The following is a 13,811-nucleotide window of genomic DNA, read 5'->3' as shown; positions in this document are numbered from 1 at the left end:
ACTCCCACTGACCTTGACATATACACATGACTCATCTTCATTTCGCAGAAAACCAAACTCTTTGACCTTCTCGTCAAAACAAAGATTCCACCTGCGAGATGCTTGCTTTAATCCATAAATGGATTTCTCAAGCTTGCACACTCTATTTGGATGCTTCGCATTGACAAAACCCTCTGGCTAATTCATGTAAACATCCTCAGCCAGCTTCCCATTTAGGAAAGCGGTTTTTACGTCCATCTGCCAGATTTCATAATTATGAAACGCAGCTATTGCAAGCATTACCCTAATAGACTTTATTTTCGCAACTGGTGAAAAGGTCTCATCATAGTCAACTCCAGGAGTTTGAGTAAAGCCCTTCGCGACCAATCGCGCTTTATAAGTGTGCACTTTCCCATCCATGTCTGTCTTCTTCTTGAAGATCCACTTGCACCCGACTGTCTTACGACCTGGTACATTATCAACCAAATTCCAAACTTGGTTGTCATACATGGACTGAATCTCGCTGTCCATTGCCTCTTTCCATTTAACAGACTCTGGGCCTGCCATGGCTTCCTTGTAGCTGTTAGGTTCGTCCAGATTCACTAGTGTACTATCACTAATAAACGTATCCCCGTCAGTAGTAATATGGAAACCATAAAACTGGGGTGGAACAATAACTCTACTTGAACGTCTAAGAGGTAAGGACTGGTCAATAGGTTCAACAGGAGTTTCCTCCTCAGGTTGCATGCCAGTGTCAGAGGTTCCTTCTTCTCCTGACTCTTGAAGCTCTTCAAGGTCAATTTGACTCCCACTGTCTTCTTGGCTTATGAGTTCTCTTTCTCTGAAAACCCCTCTCCTAGCAACAAAGACAACATTGTCATTTGGTCTATAGAAGAGATAACCAAAAGACTTCTGTGGATAGCCGATGAAATAACACTTCTCACTACGAGGTTCTAGCTTGTCGTGAGTCTCTCGTCTTACGAAAGCTTCACAACCCCAAACCTTGATATGTGCTAACGAGGGAGCTTTCCCTGTCCACATCTCGTGAGGTGTTTTGGTAACCTTCTTGGTGGGAACTAAGTTAAGGATATGGGCGGCAGTCTCCAAGGCATACCCCCAGAATGAGATTGGTAACGAAGCACGACTCATCATAGAGCGAACCATGTCCAACAAGGTTCGATTACGTCTCTCAGCCACACCATTCAATTGTGGCGTTCTAGGAGGCGTCAATTGTGAAACTATTCCACACTCTTTCAGATAGTCGTGAAACTCAAGACTTAGGTACTCTCCCCCTCGATCAGATCGAAGCATCTTGATTTTCCTGCCCAACTGATTCTCTACTTCATTCTTGAACTCTTTGAACTTTTCAAAGGTTTCTGACTTCTGCTTGATTAAGTAGATATATCCATATCTGCTATAATCATCTGTAAAAGTCACGTAGAAGCGACAAGCGTCCCTTGTGGTGGATCTAAAGGGTCCACATACATCTGTGTGTATGAGATCCAATACACCCTCACCCCTTTCACATGTGCCAGTAAAGGGTGACTTGGTCATCTTCCCAAGTAAACAAGACTCACACACGTCATCGTCCCTAAGGTCGAAAGATTCCAAGACTCCATCCTTTTGGAGTTGGGCTATGCGTTTCTTGTTCACATGGCCAAGGCGACAATGCCACAAGCATGCTTTGTCCAAACTTGTGGACGAATCAATATTCAAAACATCATTTCCTAAATTGTCAATAACTAACACAGATTCATAAATCCCATTACAAGGTAATGCATTGAAATAAAAGACACCATTCAAATAAGCATTAATAGAACCATTACTATTATCAAATGAATATCTGAAACCTTGTCTAAACAAACCATGAAAAGAAATGATGTTCCTTGCCATATCTGGCGAATAGCAACAATTATTTAAATCTAGTCCTAACCCATTACTCAACACTAAGGAATAAACTCCGATCTTGGTTACTGGTGAAGACTTCTTGTTTCCCATGATCAAGCTTATCCTTCCATGCTCCACTTCCCTACTTCTTTTTAGGCCTTACACATCAGAACAAATGTGGTAACCACACCCTGTATCAAGAACCCATGAAGTAGCAAATGATGAGTTATTAGATTTAATTAAATACATACCTGCAAAGGTGGGCTTTATCTTCCCATCCTTAATATCTTGCAGATATTTAGGGCAGCTTCGTTTCCAGTGGCCCTTCTGGTGGCAGTAGAAGCACTCTGCTTCCTTGGGGTCAGAAGAGGGCTTAATAGAACCTGCTTTGGTCCCACTAGAAGAGGAACCATCTTGGGTCTTACCCTTATGGTGGCTCTTGCAAGGAGCCTTCCTCTTCTTTCCCTTTCCTTGGCCAATTGCCAACACAGGAGCAGCTACAGTAGAGGATGATGCAACAGATTTGTCCTTGAGGTTGCTCTCAGCTGTCCTCAGGAGCCCTTGAAGCTTACTTAGGGTGACCTCTTCCTTATTCATGTGGTAGGTCATTCTGAACTGGCTGTAGCAGGAAGGCAAGGAGTGGAGGATGATGTCGATAGCCAAATCCTCATCAAACTTAACATTAAGTTTGAGAAGACGATCAACATATTTTTGCATTCTTTGCAAATGAGCAGTTAGGGATTCTCCACTCCCCATCTTAGCGGTGATCATGTTGGTGATGATCTCATAGCGCTCTTGCCTCGCGCTCTGGTGGTACCTGTCCAGCAAATCTTGATGCATCTCATATGGATACATGTCCTCATAGGACTTTTGGAGTTCGAGGTTCATGGTGGCCAACATGATACAATGAACTTTCGTTGCATCACGCTCGTGGGCCTCAAAGGCGGCCATCTCTTCAGGAGTAGCTTCTTCTGGGTTGATCCTTTCAAGCTTCTCGTCTAGGACATATTCTTTGTCCTCATAACGAGTTATCATGCGAATGTATCTCATCCACTCGTTGAAGTTCGAGCCATCAAATGTCACTTTTTGACACAGGTTCATCAACGAGAATGACCCAGAAGTGTTGTTGTTTGCGTTTGCGTTTGACATCTGAAATAGAAAGGAACAAAGTTTGATTAGAATGAATCCCTAATTAAACACCCACATGAGAAATTAGGGCTAGGATCCAACAACATTATTTACAACTTAGAAAAGGGATGTCGTAATCTAAAAGTAAATAATTTGAAGGTAAGTGAATGACGATTCACTAATTTTCACCATGAAAAACGAAAGAGGTTAAGTTTTAAATGTATTTGAAAATTCCTAGATTTCTTTTGAGATTCATTGAACATTTCAATGGCATGTTTAAATCTCGATATGCACTTCAAATTTGCGACTGGGATGCCGAGGATCGCAAACAAGTTTGTGAATAACCATGCGAATCATCATGGTGCACTCAATGTCTTCATCACCTAATCAATGTGCTGGTTAGCCACGCACGCTCCATTGATCTATGATAAGACATCGAGCCACCCTTTGTCACCAATGTCAATCCCAAATTAGTGTGCTGGTTAACCACGCACGCTCCACTAACGTTTGACAGGGGTACAAAGTGTAATTCCATGGAATAGCATCATTTTCACATTTTACCCTAAAGTAACTAAGAGTGGGAATTTGTAAAACAATGTAGTTACTTTAATATTTCCATTATACTTATAATGAGGAATTAAGTGCCCTATCCTATCCGTTCGGCTAACGACCCTCCACCAGTCAAGCAAGCGGTAGATGTGAGTGTACATCCATTAAGCGCCATTTTATAGGCAGCAACCTTATACCCACCTTATAGACTGGCTTCGTGAATGAGGCCTACTAGCGATAAGACTAGCTTATTCTTATACATATATATAATAATTAATCTTATAATATCATAATTGTATAAGGGTGTATTTTAAAACATTTTAAAATACTAGTGTCTTTGTTGCATTTAAAATTTTCGAAAATTAGACAATTTAATTTAAAATTTTTTAAACACCAAAAATCTTTGATTTAATAATTATCAAAATTAAACAATTAATTTAAATTATTAAATCATGAAGGATTATCATAAAATTAAACAATTAATTTATCCTAATCCTTTTTATCCCCTAGATTTCGAAATTTATGGAAAGGATAATTCAAGATCTTCAATTATCTAGTTTAAACAATTAAGTTGATAATCACAAAGATGACATTATCCAAATCCCTAAAATTTTGGGATCTTGTCTTGGGGGGCAAGGGATTTTCGAAATCCCTAGGGTTTCATAACCCTAATTTCGAAATTTGGAGGCTAGGCAAAAAAGTTTAAGAACCCTACAAAAATCGCCAACTAGGGTTTCTTAACCCTATTTTCGAAAACCACCAAGCCTTAGGGTTTACTTGCCATAAACCCTAATTTGTCAAATTCATAATATGTATCAAATCAAATTGAAAACAAAAACCAAAGGCTCTGATACCACTGATAGGTTTTATACAAACAATCCTATGTGTGCATGCAACCCTAATTGGATCTATGTTTTCACTATAAGACATACAACTATATGAACACAAAATAAACCCTAGCATGCTTCTATAATTTTCGAAAATCATATAGAAGTGTAGAAGACATACCTTTGTTGTTATATTGCAATAACAACTAGTTTCCTTGATCTCTTGAACTCTTGAAAGCAAGCACCACAATTGTAGTGCCTCTAATGGCTCACAAACACCTTGAAGCAAGAAGGCAATTAAGAGAGAGAGGGGAAGGATGCTAATTTCGGCCCTAGGGTTTCCCTTGGAATCAAGTGCCTAAAATTGAAGCATAGGGCATCTATTTATACTGTAGGGTGCTAGGGTTTCAGTCTAAACCCTAATGGATAGCTTAGCCACCAAGCAGCCCAAGGAACCTTCTGGAATGAGGCCCTTGGACGAAAATATGATGATCCCTCATCATAATTTCGTTCCCCCTTAGTCCATAAGGTTTCTCAACCCAAAACTCAACTATCACACATTTGACAGTTTATACCCCTTTATTTAATTAATCTCTTTTAGTCACCAAATTAATTCCTAATTAATTTATGACTAATACTAATTAAATAAATATGATTTCTCCTTTAATATATTATTCTTATAATATATTAATAAACCATAATATCTTCTCTCTCATATCAAATTACCTTGTCAAGTTGCTTTGGTGAAGGCAACCCAAAAGGACCATGCACACTCGGGTCAAGTACATACCAAATATAGTTACGGACTTAGACACTAATCCAACACTTAGATCCAACAAACAACTCATCTCTATTTCTTGTGTGCACCTTCCGGACCCTTTGTAAGTCATCAAGCCTCCACCTTTTGGTTCTCTCTTGATATATCTTGGTATTATTGCTTTTTTGGTTTATATTTGAGATTAGGTTGGTTTGGTGAGAAAAAAATTGCAACTTTATAGCTCACTTGGTCTCTTAGTCACTATATTTCATGGATCTAAAAAGATGATTGAGTTTTGAGAGTCATACATGAGTTTTTGGCCACTTGTTATTCATTTTGACATAGTTAGGTGAAGGACATGCATTGAAGGACATGCATGAGTCATGCATGTCCATAAAGCTAGGATTTTATGGACCATTAGAGTCCCAAGAAGCTTACTGGAAAGTTTGAGCAAAGAGCGTTTCAGACTTAGAACTTAATCCATTAAGTGGTCCAAAGTGCAATATCCACAACGTGCCAAGAAGGGTGCCATGGTGTGATAAAGGAGAATGTCGCGACAGTTTTGGTAACATCCCGATGTTGAGGTATCTTCAATTTTAACCATATATACGAATAAATATTTCATTTTAGTCCCTGAGTATAAGAATAGTGCAAAATGGCCCATAGTGGCATTTTGGGCAATAGGGTAGTACATTGGGTGTACGTTGGGCGTACACCTCGTACGCAGGGCGTACGTGGAGAAACTCCAAACCCTAATTTTTAGGGTTTGATCCATATATAAGCATCATTATAGCCTCATTTATCATTCTCTCATCAGCCCCCATCTGAGATTTCGACCCTCTAGCAAACCCTAAGTGAGAAGAGTGTTTTAATCTCATTTGTGTGCCTTTTTGGTGTTCTTAAAGAAGGAGAAGTTGGTGCAAGGACCTTGAAGCTTGGAAGCAACTTAGATCTAGGATTCCACACTTGCTAGCAACCTCCAGGAGGTAAAATTTCCATAACTTGAGCACTTCATCTTATAGATCTAGCCATTTCTTCCTTTAGGGCACTTTTGATCCCAAATATGGTGATTCTTGAGCATGACATGCTCTTGACCAAAGAAGTCGTCCTTTCATACCTTATGAGGGGTCTTAAGTCATAAAAATGTGGTCTTGATGGTTAATTTTACTCCATACATGCTATAGAATGTCTTAAGGCATTAAGATGTTGAGAGTTTGTGTATGAAGCACTTAATGGGCATGCAAAGTCAAAAAGTTGGAAACTTTATGACTCTTGATGGTATTTTATCCTTGGATCTGCAAGTGGACGTGTTAAGTCGGAAAAATAAGCACTTAATGGGTTAAGTAGGGGATTGATGCGTACACTGGGCGTATCGAAGGGTACGCTGCACGTACCAGATCTAGCCCCGACACCTCGGACAGCTAGTACGCTCCGCATACCTCCGAAGTACGTCCCGCGTACGAAGCCTAAGTCGACTCGGCTGGGCTGACTAAGTTGTGTTGACTCGGTTTACTTGTTGATTTTGACCAGTTTTGACCAAGGGTATTTTTGGGGAAATGTTATTAATTTAGAATGGAAATGTTTTGACATTTAGGATTTGGGTTGAGCTGGTATTTAGGAGCAGAGTATTAATCGACTATTCGTTAGACTGTGAGGTTAGTTTTCCTCACTGTACTTACGGGTCAAATGCACCAAGGCCGGACCATTGGATTGATATCTTGGTTTTACTATATGTTGTTATGTTTTAGTGGTATGTTAGATATGTATCCTGGTATATTGGATGTTGTTGTGCTGTAGTGATCTATTAAATCTGTATCATGGTATATAGGATGTTGTTAAGTTGTAGTGATCTGTTATATCTATATGACCACCTATATATGCTAGTTATTGATTGTTATGGTATATTTTGATATGTGATGGTGTATTGGGTTGAGGTGGTCCTGCTTTGTGTTAACGACCAAGACATCTAGGGCGGTCCGGATAGACTAAAGGCCTACGAGGCGGACCAGTCAGGCCGAAGGCCCAAAGAGCGATCCAGATAGGTTGTAGGCCCGGTGAGGCGATCCAGTCATGCTGAAGGCTTTGTATGCATGTTGTTGTTTGTTATGTTTATGTGGTGGTACTTTGGGGGAACTCACTAAGCGTTGGCTTATAGTTTTAGTTTTGTTTCAGGTACTTCAGAGGATCGTGGCAAGGCGAAAGCGTGACCGTACACATCCTTGGTTTTATGTTGATTGGATCTTGGGAGACTCTGATTTTAAATAATGTTTTGGAAATAATGGTTTTGTAAACACTTCTTTTTAGTAAATGAGTTGTTTTGAAAAGTTTAAATTTGTTGTGATTTTTGAGACGTTACAAGTTGGTATCAGAGCCTTGGTTTGAGCGAATTGGAGGAACATCCATGTGAATCCAGACTCAAACTAAGAAACTGAAAAAGTTTTAAAAATGATTTTAAAAATTGTTTTCAAAAATAACCAAGAAAGAATGCGATGTGTACGATTAACCGGAGCCAGTAAGTATACCCCAATTTACTACATTGTTATTTGATGGTATGTTATGTTAGAACATCATGCTACTGATAGGCTAGGGATTTTCAGAAATTATATGATAGAATTGCCTGATAGCCTAGGGTTTCTTCCTTATATGAAATTGACATCATTACTGTAGTTGCTTAGTGTATGCATCAAAATTGTACATAACTAAGATTTTATAGCCCGTAAATGTTTTATTTAGCCTTATTTCTTGTTCCTTGTCTGGTTGTAGGCTTAGGTTGAATCAAGTATTCGATTGTCTATCGGATCTAGTGTTATGTATGATTAGCATACACGATTGCTACAGTGTTGGTGGAAGTTTCATGGATGAGTTATGTGGGGTCAGCGGCCAGTCGAAGAATATCTAGCCTTTCTCTAGGATGTGAGAATAGGGTATATGCGTATTTTAATGTGTGCTGTTAGGGTTTTTGTGATGATCTTCTGAGACAAATACGGGTAGGTGCGGAAGGTAGTATGGGCTCGTACTACTGGAAGCACAGGACCCGTACGTGTAACAGGGAAGCCACAAATCCTAGGGTCTTAATTGGTTCCTATGGTATGATATGCGTTTTATCTGATATCTCTCTGGTTTATTTTCAATATGGCGTTTACGAGGGGATCAAGATCAGGAGCGAGTGGCTATGATAGGCCAGAGTTGACCGAGGATCAGGTCAGGGAGGTGATTCATGTGGAGGTTGTTTATATTGTTCGGGGGTAGATACCATAATTTTTTGGGTTTATCAAGACCTCTATGATGGAGTTCTTTGATGACCGGTACACTGCACTTTCTAAGGTTGTTGTTACTGCAGCCACCGCAGTCATCGCTGTTGCGGGGATTGGGGTGGGGGAGCCTTCCAGTACTGGGACTTCGACAATATGAAGCCCTTAGTGTTTGATGGATTCCAGGATCCGATAATTTCCATGAGGTGGCTGTCCGATGTCGAGGGATGTTTCTTTACATGTTCCTACCCAGCTGACCAGAAGGTCAAGTGTGCTTTGAACCTTCTTCGGTATAGAGAAAAGGATTGGTGGAGGTTGGCTTACTGGTTCATACACTCTAGAGCATAGAGTTGTTGTATCATGAGATCAGTTCTCTGAGATATTCCTTTCGAGATACGTCCCTTTGGTGGAGAGAAATATAGATTAGTCCAAGAGTATCTGGACATGAGGCATGGGACGGAGTCAGTGACTGAGATCACCAAGATGTTCACTGAGAGAGTGTTGTTCTGCCCTGAGTTTGATGCTTTTGAGCAAGCTCAGATGACCCGGTACTTGAGCATGCTCAAGACAAATATTCGTCAGTTTGTGTCCACTTAGCGATATGTTTCACTCATTGAGTTACAGGAGGCCGTGAGGCAGCGTGAGATTGAGATGGAACTCCAAACGAGGGAGCTGAGGCAGGCCCCTGTGCAGTCACAACTTGCGGCAAAGCGGTTCAAGGCCAATGATGTGAGATATGGGAGTCAGAGGGGTCGTACTTGTGGCAAGTGCGGCAAGGTTCATGAGGGTCCTTGTTGATCTACTTCTGTGTACCACAAATGTGGCAAGGAGGGGAAATTTAGTAGGGATTGTCGCCAGCCGGTCCCATTACCGAGCACCAGGATTCCTACCATTGTGATCAGGTTGGCCATGTGAAGGTCAACTGTCCATTTCTCGTCGCCAAGACGGCGTAGGCCTCGACGCCAGCCACTCTAAGGATCACCGATGGGCGCCAAGATAGAGCGGAGCCCCCGAGGGCTTGGGGCCGTGCTTTTCAGCTCACTGCCCTTTTTTTAGAAAACTCTTTTATAAAACATTTCCTTTTTGAAAAATCTACCAAATTCTCAGTTTGAGTTCATACACACCCGAGAGTATGCCTGAATCCCTCAAACCAAAGTGCTGATACCAACTTGTAACGTCCCAAAATTTAAGACCAAAAATTTCAATTTTTATAATAATAAAACCATCATCCAAAATGTTTTCATAAAACCATAATGAAATCAGAGTATGTCAAAATCATCCAAATACATCAAAGTCAACTAAAACACGGAACAATATGGTGTGTGCGATGTGATCATCCCGAGCTCTTCCCCTTCGATCCGAAAGTACCTGAAACATAGACTGAAAACCGTAAGCACGAATCTTAGTGAGTTCCCCCAAAATAGCTCATACCATACATATCTGCCACCTCAAGGTTGTGTCGGGTCTATTTCACCCTAGGTCTATTTCATCCCCGAATCTATTCCAACTCATGCGTCGGTCCAAGCCGTACTAGGTCTATTTCACCCCGGGTCTATTTCACCTCATATGTAATCATAAGGTTGTATTGGGTGTATTTCACCCCTGGGTCTATTTCACCCCACATACATATAGCAAACAAGCACACATACATATAACACGTACAACAGGAGTCACAAACTCACCTTAGTTTGCTAACAGTCAAACAAATGATCGGGCTGCTGAACCGGAAAATCCCCACTAGATCACAAGAGAAATTAGGTTAATAATCCAACCTGAGAGTCCAAACCCTAAATCCTGGCCTCAAGGGGAAAAAGTTACTTATTCCTTTCCTCATTGGGCCTAACCCATCAAGGCCTAAATGTTACTAGCCACGAAGCCGAAAAGATAACATATGTCCAAAATGGGCCCAAGCCCAAAAGCCAAACGCAAAAAAGCTTACAGCCCAACAAGGGCCCAAAGTCCCTAAGTCCCATACATGACCTGAAACAAGCACAAGGCTCACTCTGATGAGTACGCTCAACATACCAATCAGTACGCCCAACGTACTTACAACCCTCACATCATCAGGACTTCATGAGCGTACGCGCAACGTACCACTAGATACGCCCGACGTACGCTGTAGTTGGCCAAAACCTCATTCTAAGGTCTTAATCAGTTAAGACCCAATGTCCAATTTTAGATCTAGGCTTATTAAAGTGTATTAAGCCATAAAGTTGCCAACTTTATGTTTTTGCATGTCTTAATGGGGGAAAATCTTGGATTAAACCACATTATCTTCATGAAACCACTTTCAATCCTTGCATGATTGAACTTAATCCATAAAGACTCCATTTTTATGCTCAATGGACGTTAGAAACACTAGGATCTAACATTATAACCTTCTGGAGTAGCTCATACTCTTAAGAATACCTTAAATGACCATTTTATGATGAAATAAGCCCTAAACTACAAACTAATACATGAAGTCATCAAGGTAGAAGCTTTTACCTTCAATAAGCTATAAACGATGAGAAACCTCTAGATCTACAAGCTCTTTCCGATCCAATGCTTCTTCACAACTCTTCTTCTTTTTCTCTAAGCACCACACACACCCAAAACACACACACAATCTCAAACTTTAAGGAAAATGGATTAGGGTTTCGAGATATGACTTAAGAGGAAAAGGAGGTTGATAAGGTGACGAACTTGAAGGACTTAATGAGCTTAAATATGGTGTAAACCCTAAAAATTACGGTTTGCCTATGGCTTGAGTACGCCTTGCGTACGCATGGGTACGCCCAACGTACGTAGGGGTCATCCCCGATGTACGCATGTAAAGGAGTACATTGTGCGTACCAAGTGTACGCCTAACGTACTCGTGGTCTACTCCTTAATTATTTGAAATAATGGTTAAGGTTTATACCTGGCGACTCGGGTGTTACATTGCGCTTAGAAAGAAGTTTGATGACACTCGTGGAGCGTTATACTACCCATTAGAGGTTGATATTGCCGATGATCGTACGGTGAGTGCTCATAGGGTTCAACGGGGTTGCGTTCTCGAGCTGTTCCACGAGAAGTATTTGACGATATGGTCCCTATTCCTATGCGAGGAACAAATATTATAGTGGACATGGATTGTGTCACACCCCAAAACCAAGAACGGTGGAAACGTTCTGGGGCGGAGGACGTCATGTAAAGTATCACAACAGTGTAAAGTAGTAAACAAGCAACAACATCATCCATTGCATTAATAGTAGAATTTTAATACATGTGTGTTCTTTCATAGTATACGACATGATAATAAGAAATCAAAATAAAAGACGAGTCTTGACTGCTCCGTCTTCTCAAAACCTGGTCATCGTACCTGTCTACTGGTGACATGAGAATACAAGTTATTTTGAAAGCGAGTATCAGCTTTAAAGCTGGTGAGATCATAAGTATTTTAGTGTCATTGATTTGTAAAACTGTAAAGAAAAGGCATGTAGTTGTTTTATGAAAACTTTGTATAAGTATGAAAACCCTAGAAAATCCCATATTTCCTATTAGTATAAAAGCAGTCTTCTATCAAGACTCGACTGTTTTGAAGGTTTGCACCTCTGCAAAAATGAAGGTTTTTCCCCTAGTATAACTATTATTATCTAATATAGTTATACATAAACGTGTATGTGATAAAATCACAAAGTAACTGTAATAGGGAAAATAATATTTTACCTCAGCAGTGACACTACTGGCTATAAAGTGATTAAAACACAGACTCCAGGTGGTATTAAATGAACAATACGTCTCGAAAAGTCTAAATGAAAGAAATGCAGACTCCAGGTGGTATTAAATGAACAATACGCCTCGAAAAGTCTAAATGAATGAAATGCAGACTCCAGGTGGTATCGAATGAACAATACGCCTCGAAAAGTCTAAATGAATGAAGTGCAGACTCCAGGTGGTATCGAATGAACAATACGCCTCGAAAAGTCTAAATGAATGAAGTGAAGACTCCAGGTGGTATCGAATGAACAATATGCCTCGAAAAGTCTAAATGAATGAAGTGCAGACTCCAGGTGGTATTGAATGAACAATACGCCTCGAAAAGTCTAAATGAAAGAAATGCAGACTCCAGGTGGTATTAAATGAACAATACGCCTCAAAAAGTCTAAATGAATGAAATGCAGACTCCAGGTGGTATCGAATGAACAATACGCCTCGAAAAGTCTAAATGAATGAAGTGCAGACTCTAGGTGGTATCGAATGAACAATACGCCTCGAAAAGTCTAAATGAATGAAGTGCAGACTCCAGGTGGTATCGAATGAACAATACGCCTCGAAAAGTCTAAATGAATGAAGTGCAGACTCCAGGTGGTATCGAATGAACAATACGCCTCGAAAAGTCTAATTGAATGAAAAGCAGACTCCAGGTGTAGGATGGTTAGTCCCGTGGGGAGTAGTGTATGTACTAGTGCATCTTCATATAGTATACAATAGTGTCTCTTCATATAGCATGTAATATATTTGTATAGACTCATGAATGAACTGACTCTTGTGTGATTCCTTGCACTAGGAATAGTAAATAGTATCTCCTAACTATACCCATTATAGTTACTAGTAATATATGTATATGAATAAATGGAAGTATGCCTTTGCTACCCAAAGGTACTGAACTGACTGATAGAACTTTTATGTCTATATAAGTATACATAATATATAACTAATATTTAGATGACCTTCGGACAAATAACAGGATACCCTAAGTCCACAACCAAACAAGGAACAGGAAATAAGGCGGGTTAGCAGTCCTAAGTCCTTTAAACATTACTTATATAACTATACATATATAGGCATGCATTTGACAATATAACAGTTTAAAAGAAGTTTTGTAGAACATTTGAAAAGTTTAAGAATAAGACTTGATGACTTGATGTCAATTTATAAAACGATTTAAAAGCAGTTTGTTTGATATAAACAGTTTAAAGTATAAGAAATCCCTTATGTGGAACATAGTTTAAAGTACATGAAAACCTTTGTTTGAAACATGGTCATAACAGAATTTGAAAGGAAATATGTAGTTTAGAAAACAAGTTTGATAAAGAGTTTAACGTGTAAAAGCGTTTCGAGAAATCATTTTGAAGTAGTTTGCTTGATAAAATAGCTAAAAGTGTAGTAAATCCATAGTTTGATAGTTATTAATCACATGTGATTGATATAATAACTATCGTGATTCAACTTGTATTCCCCCCCCCCCCATAAAAGCATTTAAAAACATTTAAAAGGTTAATTAAGGGGTATGAACTCACCTGCAGTGAGTGGTTTGGATGGAAGTGCCGGATAGGATGCTAAGTGTCAAGTGAGGACTTGAACACACACACGGATCCTATTTAACATGTAGTGATACATAAATGTATCTAATTAGTCATTTAACAACTAATTAATCAAGTAAAGACACCCTAATACATGGAAACACTT

The sequence above is a fragment of the Lactuca virosa genome, chromosome 5, assembly GCF_052849685.1.
Source record: "Lactuca virosa cultivar CGN04683 chromosome 5, Lactuca_virosa_CGN04683_v6, whole genome shotgun sequence".
Classification (NCBI taxonomy): domain Eukaryota; kingdom Viridiplantae; phylum Streptophyta; class Magnoliopsida; order Asterales; family Asteraceae; genus Lactuca; species Lactuca virosa.
This window is presented reverse-complemented; position numbering follows the sequence as displayed.